Source organism: Hippichthys cyanospilos, chromosome 17 (genome assembly GCF_059441005.1).
Source record: "Hippichthys cyanospilos isolate Australia breed blue-spotted pipefish chromosome 17, RoL_Hcya_1.0, whole genome shotgun sequence".
NCBI lineage: Eukaryota > Metazoa > Chordata > Actinopteri > Syngnathiformes > Syngnathidae > Hippichthys > Hippichthys cyanospilos.
Window position 1 is genome coordinate 11,593,866 of NC_142385.1, and position 9,052 is coordinate 11,602,917.

The 9,052-nt window shown below is 42.0% G+C and overlaps 1 long non-coding RNA gene across 1 annotated transcript; it reads left to right on the plus strand.

Moving 5' to 3' along the window:
• Positions 1 to 670: 670 nt before the first annotated feature.
• Positions 671 to 8,311, plus strand: LOC148409661 (uncharacterized). The gene is made up of 3 exons (XR_015868298.1): positions 671 to 717; positions 3,481 to 3,590; positions 8,054 to 8,311. It is a non-coding gene; the product is annotated as an uncharacterized LOC148409661 (long non-coding RNA).
• The last annotated feature ends 741 nt before the right edge of the window (positions 8,312 to 9,052 follow it).

Sequence of the window (9,052 nt, forward strand, 5' to 3'; positions counted from 1 at the left end):
AAATGTAAAAATGTCCATCTGCGACAAGCGGGAGAAGCGTCAGTGCGGGGGAAGCGTGACCGCGGTCAGCGACGTTAATTAGCCTGCTGTCCGCCTGGCTAGCAAACGCCGTGATAAGATTCCCGCGGCGACATGTAGAATTTTGTTATCTGGCTTCCAGGTGTTTCGACGCCAGGAGTCTTAACGGCAGACTCTAAATGAAGTAGTCGTAAGCACTTTAAAGCATTCACAGTAAACGCATGCCCCCATTTTATTATCCGACACTTTATGGATTATTTCTAGTCGTTTATCAAGGCGAGAGGTGATCAAATCATCAGATGACATGTACAAGGCTTGCTGGCGTATCACTGAGTGTGCCTTGGGCTCTTTTGGACCCTGTAGATTATTTGTCGTCGTTCAGTTTATTTTCACTCTTCAAATTTGTGGTAATTATGAATCACTGACAAGGGGAGCGATTGCATTAATCATATGAAACAAATACTGTAGTATATTCATTGTCATTTTATTTTAACTTTGGATTATTTCGAAGAGTGTTTTGTCATGAGGAACCAGCCAATTGGAACCAACCAGATTTCAGTTTCCAATTTCCGGACTCTGCATGAAGGCATCGGTGGACGTCAGCATTTTTGCATCCTCTGATTGGTTCAGGGAGACTCTGAGGGCATTCATTGCTTGACGCGGGAAGAGGACGGTCAGGCACAAGAACGACGCACGACTGTACGTAATTGAAAATTAAATTTCAAGGCATACTTAAAAAATAATAACAAAACAATGTGAGGATAGTTAGGAAAATTAATTTATACACCGATTTCACTGTGGCAACTATCTTGCTACTAGCTAACTAACTACTGTAAGGTTGATAAACAAAGTGCTTTACTGTGTTTCAAGAGATTTTGTTTGGAACCAGTCACTTTTTAGGTGATGATTTTTATGAAGTCCAATTTTTGTGTGGTCGTTCACATTTTCGACTAAATCAGACGTGTGTAAACAAAAAAGCTCCGAAACTGTCACGCATGCGCACAGAGGTTACAGTGACGTCACACAACAATTACTGTTTACGGAAGTACCTGGTGATGTTAAAAAAAAGTACCAGGCGATGCTGAAGTTTCTGTCATACCGTAGCCAGAATATTTTCAATCTGCTAAATTTAAGGAGGAAATTCAAAGAAGTAGAGAACACTGGGAGTGATTAAGCATGTAGATTTAAACGCATATCGCTCATCCGCTATTGTTGTGTTGGATTGTTCCAACCGACTTCCGCCTTTTTGAGCGCAGAATTGTAGCGTTTTTTAGCATTTTTGGTCACGTGCAAGTCGGACCGATGTGTCCTTGCCTTTCAAACTGAAGTCGCCTTGGGTCGCATTTGAAAATGTCTTAAGCCATCTCTTTTGGTCTGATGTGCAGCATTGCAGTGAAAATCAATAAATTGCAACGAACAATTCCTTTTGTGCAGAAAGGGTTGTAACTAGCAAGTTCAAGGGGTGATCACATGCTTGATTGAATGATGATGATTATTATTTTTAAATCAATTTCAATTCCTTTCGCACCGGAAAAAAAAATCTTCAAGCACACTCCCTAAATCCATGTGCGATATTATGAGAAAAAAAGGCAGCGTCTGGGCCACAATTGTTTTGATTAATGGACCTCTCGGTGGCCCTGACTGACAAACGATCAGAAGCCCAGATGGCTCGTTCATCACTGTCGGTGGAGGCCTGTTAGTAGCGTCCCTGCAGTCCAGCAACCATTTCAACTAACCTAATCACTTACTACTCAATGCGTCAAGGGGGGTTGCCTGCCTTTGGGTCACCAAAGCTTATAACTGGCATCACATTTACTAGTTGTGTATCCACATTCACCAAACAGGTGCCCCATTTGATATACTGAATTGTTCAGAATAGAAGCTGCAACTTTTTTTCTCATGATTTGAACCCTGCGGCTTAGAGTCTAGTGTGACTCATATGCATTTTGGGGGGGGGGGGGGCAGTTGACAATCCACCGATAAAGCAAATGTGTGTATCTGTGAAATCTGTCCATGGAATTAAACTGAAAAGATTTGACTCAATGGCTCTGCTCAAAAAGAGATCTAAAATTATAGTAATCCGAATATAAAAAATATGTATACATTGAATAAGATCTTGTATAAAAGTTTGTGACATGTATGTATGATTATATTGTTGTTTTTATATGTTCACTGAAATAATCAATTAAACAAAGGGGGGCTGAAGAAGATGCTACCGAAAGTATTGATTTTGACTTTGAACTGTAATTTAACTCTGCAAGGGATTCCAGAATATGGATCATAGACGAGAAGTAAACTCCAGTACAACCTAAACGTTTGGCACCTTTGGTCACCATTATAGTTCATGAAGTTACTATAATGCAATTGTACTCTGTGCTACCTTACATTATACAAATGAATTTAGCCACTTGGGTTTTCCCAACACGCTACAGGACGAGAAAGTGGACTGATTGACATGCAAGTTGCAGCCATAATGTATTAAAAGCTTCCCACTGGCATTTATATCCAAACATTTTTGCACTTAAATCCACCATAATGGCACTGAGCCGTCACAGGGTCCGAAGGCCAGTCAGTCAAACGGCGAGCAGGTGAAGACGCGCGACACTTGTGTCGGCACGTTTCCGCATAGAGACAAACATCTCCGGCCTCCACGTCAATAATCTCCCTTATCGCCTCTCCAGCCGCCTCTCTACCTGAGCGCTAATAGCATCGAGTGCTTCTTATCAGTGGCACGAGTGTCAACATGCGTCTGGCGGAAGACGAGTGGAGAGTTCTGAGTGCATCGGTTGTGCGCCCCCTCAAACGCCCCGGGGTCTGTGTTACAGAAAAACGTGACCTTGAAGTAAATGTTACCAGCAGGCAACAAGTTAGTTTGAGAGCTCCATAGCTAAATAGAGAAAAAAAAATATGCTACTTTGTGAGCAGAGTACTGCATGAAAAAATTGTAGAGGTTTTAAGGAATTTATAACGGTAGAAAACAAAGTACTGATGTGTATCAATCAGTCATTAAGGAAATCTTAGTTGATAGGTGACTTGTACTTTTCACGATTAAAAGTGCGACATTTAAAAACAAACCACTAAGACATTTATTTTAAAGCTTTTGTTGGTGTTTTATCATGGAAATTCAACCTTTTCGAGATTTTGACCATGTAATTTGGATTTCTCTAAATAGGCTCGGGAGGATATGTTTTAAGGCCGTAAAACCCCTAACCTTACAGTTAATACACGTTGATCAGAGCGACGTGAACATTTTCTCACATTTTTGTATCACACTCTTAAAATTCAAAAATGCAAAAAGCCACAAAAGGTGAACCACTTTACAGCGACTTAGCAAGGGAACGCAGCACTTTAAAAGACATCAAACAATCTGTCATGACAAACTGTCTTCCTGGTTTTCTTCAGTCTAGTTTCCGAGTCTACTCCTACTTTGTAATTTGCCAAATTCTGCTTCTCATGACACAGAAGACCTGAAAGAAGTTCCCGGGGAGAGAGAAGTGTGGACGTCCCTACTTAAGCTGCTGCCCCCATGTCCCATTCCCGGAAGAAGATGGCTGGATCGATGGGTTTGTGAGGTATTACCCACCCAAAGACCCTTTTCACACATATTCTCAGGAGCCTAAAAAGGCCTCATAACCACTCCACGCCGTTCAAATAATACATTAAGCAGCCGTCAGTGTGTGTGCTTGCCTATCTACAAATGGCAGCCTGTTTTTCCCACCACCCAAAACCCTCCTCATTCCCGTTACCCGCCTCATAGAGCACGTCTAACCGCTCATCCGTATGCACGCTTCCTGCCAAAACGCACATCAAGCGGCATGAACGACGAGCCCGCCGCTTGCCAGCCTTACAGTAGATGTTTGCTGCTCGGAGATATCGGGAAGAACTTTTACTGCCGAATAGCGGGCGGGAGATGAAAGGCGGGACGGGAGGGACGGCGGGAGGTGCTCCGGGGATGCAAATAGAAGCAAAACAAGGGGGAGTCGGATCAGGATGTTTGTGTGTGGCGCGCTATCGTCTTCCATCGCACTTCCTTCACTCCCAACCTCCAATTCCAATTCCAAGGTTGTGACATTGCCACGCGGCGCTTTGGCTCGACGGCGCGGCCATTAGTCACAGCTGCTTCCTCCCGCCATCTGGCCGAGTGATGCTGGCGAGCCAATGCGGCCTTCCAATACCCCCCCCCCCACACACACACGCAGCCTACCCGCTAGACAATTTAGACATTAATGAGAGGCGGGGACTCAAAGGAACTGTCAACACTCCTTTGCTGCTCGCTTCCAACAATTGGAGCCACGGCCATGCAACAGCACACATGACACATTAAGGACAATAATAATACAGAATGTGATTTTTATCCAGTCATCCATTATTTAGGTGGAAGCGGAGCCTCATTATAAATGTGGATGCTCTTGGAAAGAATAGCTAATAAATGCCGGATTTGTTCCAATTTAAAATCTTTCGAATTTAGATTCAAATCTCTTTCAGTGAGTCGATAAATAATATTGAGAAGTTCTGCTGTCATTTTTGCGGGCTCGTTTAGCGTTGATGCTCGCCATGCAAGAGAGGCCTGGATCAAGTAATCTAATTATATGTGTCTAACAATATGTATAACTTTTTTTTTCATAGTTTCAAAACAAAATTTATTTCAATAATTTCCAAATTATCTTTCTGATCTATTTTTTCTTTTATCCTAGGGAACTTGTGATTGTTCAACTTTTAAAGTATTTCTCTTCATTTTTTTGGGATTAGATTGTTTTTGTCTTGATGTTGTCTTTTGGTAAGTTCGTTCTACGTCTCTGATGCAGTGATAAAGCAGCAATAATTCATAAAACAATGGTGAAACATCTATCACAATAGCAAAAGTGGTTTGCTTTAATGCAAATGAAGACGCAGTTGACTAATCAATCGGGATGCTGCTCCTGTACGTACTAATAAAGCTGCCATCTTTTAATTAGAGCTCGATTCAAGCAGCTGGTTGATGGACTCACTTTTTACACCACGCATTTGGCCAAGCATCATACAAATCTTTTTTTTGTTGTTGTTGTATTATTTCATGACGTAAAACAAGGCGCTATTGGAGGAGTCGATTTGATGCAAGGTTGGGGCCCCAACTGTACTTTAGGACCCAAAAATGGTCACCCCAAACAAAACCCTTATTTCTCCTTTACCCAGCAGAGTAGTTGGTTTACCTCTTTATAGAGCAGAAAATTGTGAAACCACAAAAGTCAAAATAACCCTTTTTTTTTAGCTAGCAAATGTTATCAAGAGTGATATGACAGCTGCCAAGACCTTTACTAAATTGTTAGTTGAGACTTGGTGAGTAAAAGGCTTTTTTTTGGGCAGAAAAAAATGTTTAATAAATTGTTAATGTTTTTAATGACAGTAAAACACACCAAAAATGTTGTGAGAAGGCCAACTTCAAAATAAACCTTACTTTACCAAATAATAAATAGACATGAATGCCTTGGTACGTTTACTGGAATCATGCTCAATCACCAATTCAGGACACTTACAAACAACTTATTTATGCTGACTTGGCAGCGTTTACCTTTGGCCCGGGCTACATTATTGCTGCGTCTAACATAAATTAGCCGCTGGCTTTCAGCCCTTGAGTTCTTCTGATTGACATGTTAGATGTAAATGGCTCTGCATATGAGGTTTACAGCTAAACACAGTTGCCGTTCACACTGATCACATTTTAACAAACAAGGCAGGCCTAAATGTGCTTTTTTTTTTCTTTTGACAAATTTAAAGGAATGATTTAAAGGAAGAGGTGGAAAGTAATGTGCTGCGAAGCACAATTTAAATTCAAGTTGGAAAAATATTTTGATCGTCAAAGATTAATCAAAGCTGGCCATTCGTAATTCGCCATGAATTCAATTCATTTGAATATTTGAAGTTATTTGAATACAAAAATAGCTGCATCCCTAGTTCAGACTGAATCAAAATCCAACATAATCACTTTCGCCCACTAACATTATAACCAGCAGACTAGTTGAAACCAAATAGCCATTACAACCACTTCAAATGTAGTTGATAGTGTTTCCAACTACCACTAATTTAGCCAACAAAAAAGTTGAGATTGACTTACATACTTTTTTCGCCAGCTGACTGAGTCAACAGCCACATCATGGAACATTGGTTCTCCTCCCATCTTTCCTGTCATGGAAAAAAAAAAAAAAAAGCCCTAATTGTGTGAGTGGCAGGCGGCGAGTGGCACACTTAGATTTGTCATCGCCATCCGTCAGTCTTCATTCATTTGACCTCATCCACACGGCCGCGCCTCGTCCCTGTATCATTTCTGTCGCAGTGTAGGGCCTGACACCTTTTAATATCCGGGTGGAGTTTGGAAAGGTGGCGGAGGAGGTGGGTGGGGACTACAGGTGGGGTGCGAGGTTTGTGTGTGTGTATGTTGGGGGGGAATGGAGAGAATTCATTAGTCAGACCCCTGGGCTGGCCCTACGCCTCGCACATTCCATCTTTCCGCCTGTGAAATAAGAGCCTCGGCCCGGTCCGCACATCCACTGTGACCCCATTATGCCGCCTCATATACAAGCCGGAGCCTCTCTAAAGACAAATAAAATCACATTACTGTAGTGTGTGCGCACACACCGACACACACATCTACACACCACCTTTGCTGGCGCCGGATGAGATTCCAGAGCTGCATTTGTTAAAATAAGAGTGAATTCACAGGCCTTTTTCGCAGGACTTTTATTCCTCTGAGTGTACGTGCGCGTAAGTGTGTGTGTATGCTTTAAATGATGGAGCCCGGCTTGTTGTGCGAGTTAGCACGCACACAAGAGGAACCACCCGCAGCATCAGGACCATGCATGACGGAACGCCTACGGTACACTCTAAATCTAAATCCAAGCATGACTGGCTTAAGTTTAATTGGACTCGAGGGCCACAAATGATCACGCCCCATGAATTCCGACTGGCAACTGGAGAATACCCCCACTGCCATTCCCCCAAAAACAAAACAATCAGGGCCCGTTAAATAAAAGTGACTTCTTTCCTTGTTCTACGCTTTCACATGTGTCCCAGCACTCCAAATTGTCATCATCCAATTTCATTATTTTATTCAAATCTGCATGAAGGGAAATTAACGCCTACTTCTTCAGCCTGTTTGAGACCCAATCAACAGCCACTACTACCACTTATTTAGCCAATAGAAAATTTGAGTTTGGCAGAATATCAAGCAGAATCGTCAAGACCAAATTATCAGCTGCAAAATTTTCATGTATTGAAATGGCATTTTTTTTATGACAGCTGACATGAGACCAAACTAGGAGCTGTTGCAGAAACCACTCCTTCTTTAGCTAGCGCAGTGTTTCGCAACCCTTTTTTGCAAAGCCCCTCCCCTAGAAAATCCCCTCAGTGACTATAAATAAGATCACAATCTATAAAAAACGGATAAGCATACAACAGATTTGATCGTTTTTAATATTAACAAAATGAAAAAGCAATACATTACTTACTTACATACCATAATTTACAAATACAAGAAAATATAAAGGAATTACAATGACATGTCAGAAAAATCATGTCACGGTGTCTCTACTCAATCCTTCCAGAGACAACTTTCTTTTTCGTGATTGAAACAAGGTTATACTGCTGAATAAATGCTTTGCAATACATTAAGATTAAATATGGGATAATTTATGCACATTTATTCTAACAGTTTACATTGTCACCAAACTGTTGGTACATCCTAAACACAGTCATGAAAAATACCAAAATTTGACCCTAAAATTAAGGGAGTGTTCCATACACAGGTGTGTCATATATTTGGGGAATGACAGTACTTCTTTGTTTAGAAATAAACAGACGTTATAACCAACTCATCTGGCCATCAGCCATCTTTCTTCGGGTATCTCTTAAAAACTGCTTTCTTTTCATCATGGGACGCAAAGGCCTTTGGATGACCTCCTTCAAGTCACCACACGGTTTTCTTTCTAGTTCAAATTGCTCACAGAAGCTGGGGCAGGGATTGAATGCATCTTTCCCCATTTTTCTTCATTTTTTGGGACAGGGTGGAGGAGAAGAGAAGTTGCCGAGGCGGCGACACCCGAGCAACTGTTCGCGTTTAGCGCGTCCTCGCAGGAATACTAAGCAGCACTTTGGAGCTCTCCGGGCTTAATCTATGAAGCTGTCACGGGCCTGGGAGGGAGCTGCAAAGTGGCCCAAAGAGAAGGAGCGGTATATTTATGTAACCTTTACACACACACACACATACGCACACACACTGCACCTGTCTGCTACATCATGCACTACATTGCCACCTGTGAGGGAGAAGGGGGAAGAAGATGCAATTGTTTTCCAGGCACTTTTCAAATGCGCCGCAGAAATTTGCGAGTCAATGCGATGTCCTCCACAAAGAAATGATCTATATGCATTCGCACCGCATTGCCAATGTGACTCTAAATCCTATCAGCCGCTCCGCAACCCCCGGGGGCTTATGATCCCGACCCGGGGTGCACAGTCCACGTCGGCGATGCAGATTATGAACACTGTGGCGGTGATGTGTGTTGACAATATGCACTTTTATATTCTAGTGATGGCAATGGCATTTGTTTCCTGGCAACAACATGCTAAAGAAGCTTCTCTCAGTGAAAGAGAACAAGGTGGTCTATAAATAAAGTTGACTTCTTATCTTGAAGTGCTGAAGCTGCACTTGCGGGCTACAGCTCGCAACATTGTCGTTTGGATAAAGGATTTGTAATATTCCGAAGTTTGACGATCATAAAAACATGTTATCGATAAATAGACTTCTTTAACGAGTAGATTAGTTGAGATCAAATCAGTGACCTTTACAACCAGACCTGCTAGAAACCTGTTGCGACCTCTGTTTCTGTAGGCAGCAGACTTAGTTGAGACTACTTTTGCTTTAGCTAACAAGTATAAAGAAGCAAAGTTCCCAGAAGAGGAAAGAAAAACCATCAGGAGGGCCCCACCAATTGTTTTAGCCAAAACTACAACTAAATCTTTAGCCAGACTTGCTGTTGACCATCAAATATTGATATTACCGTAG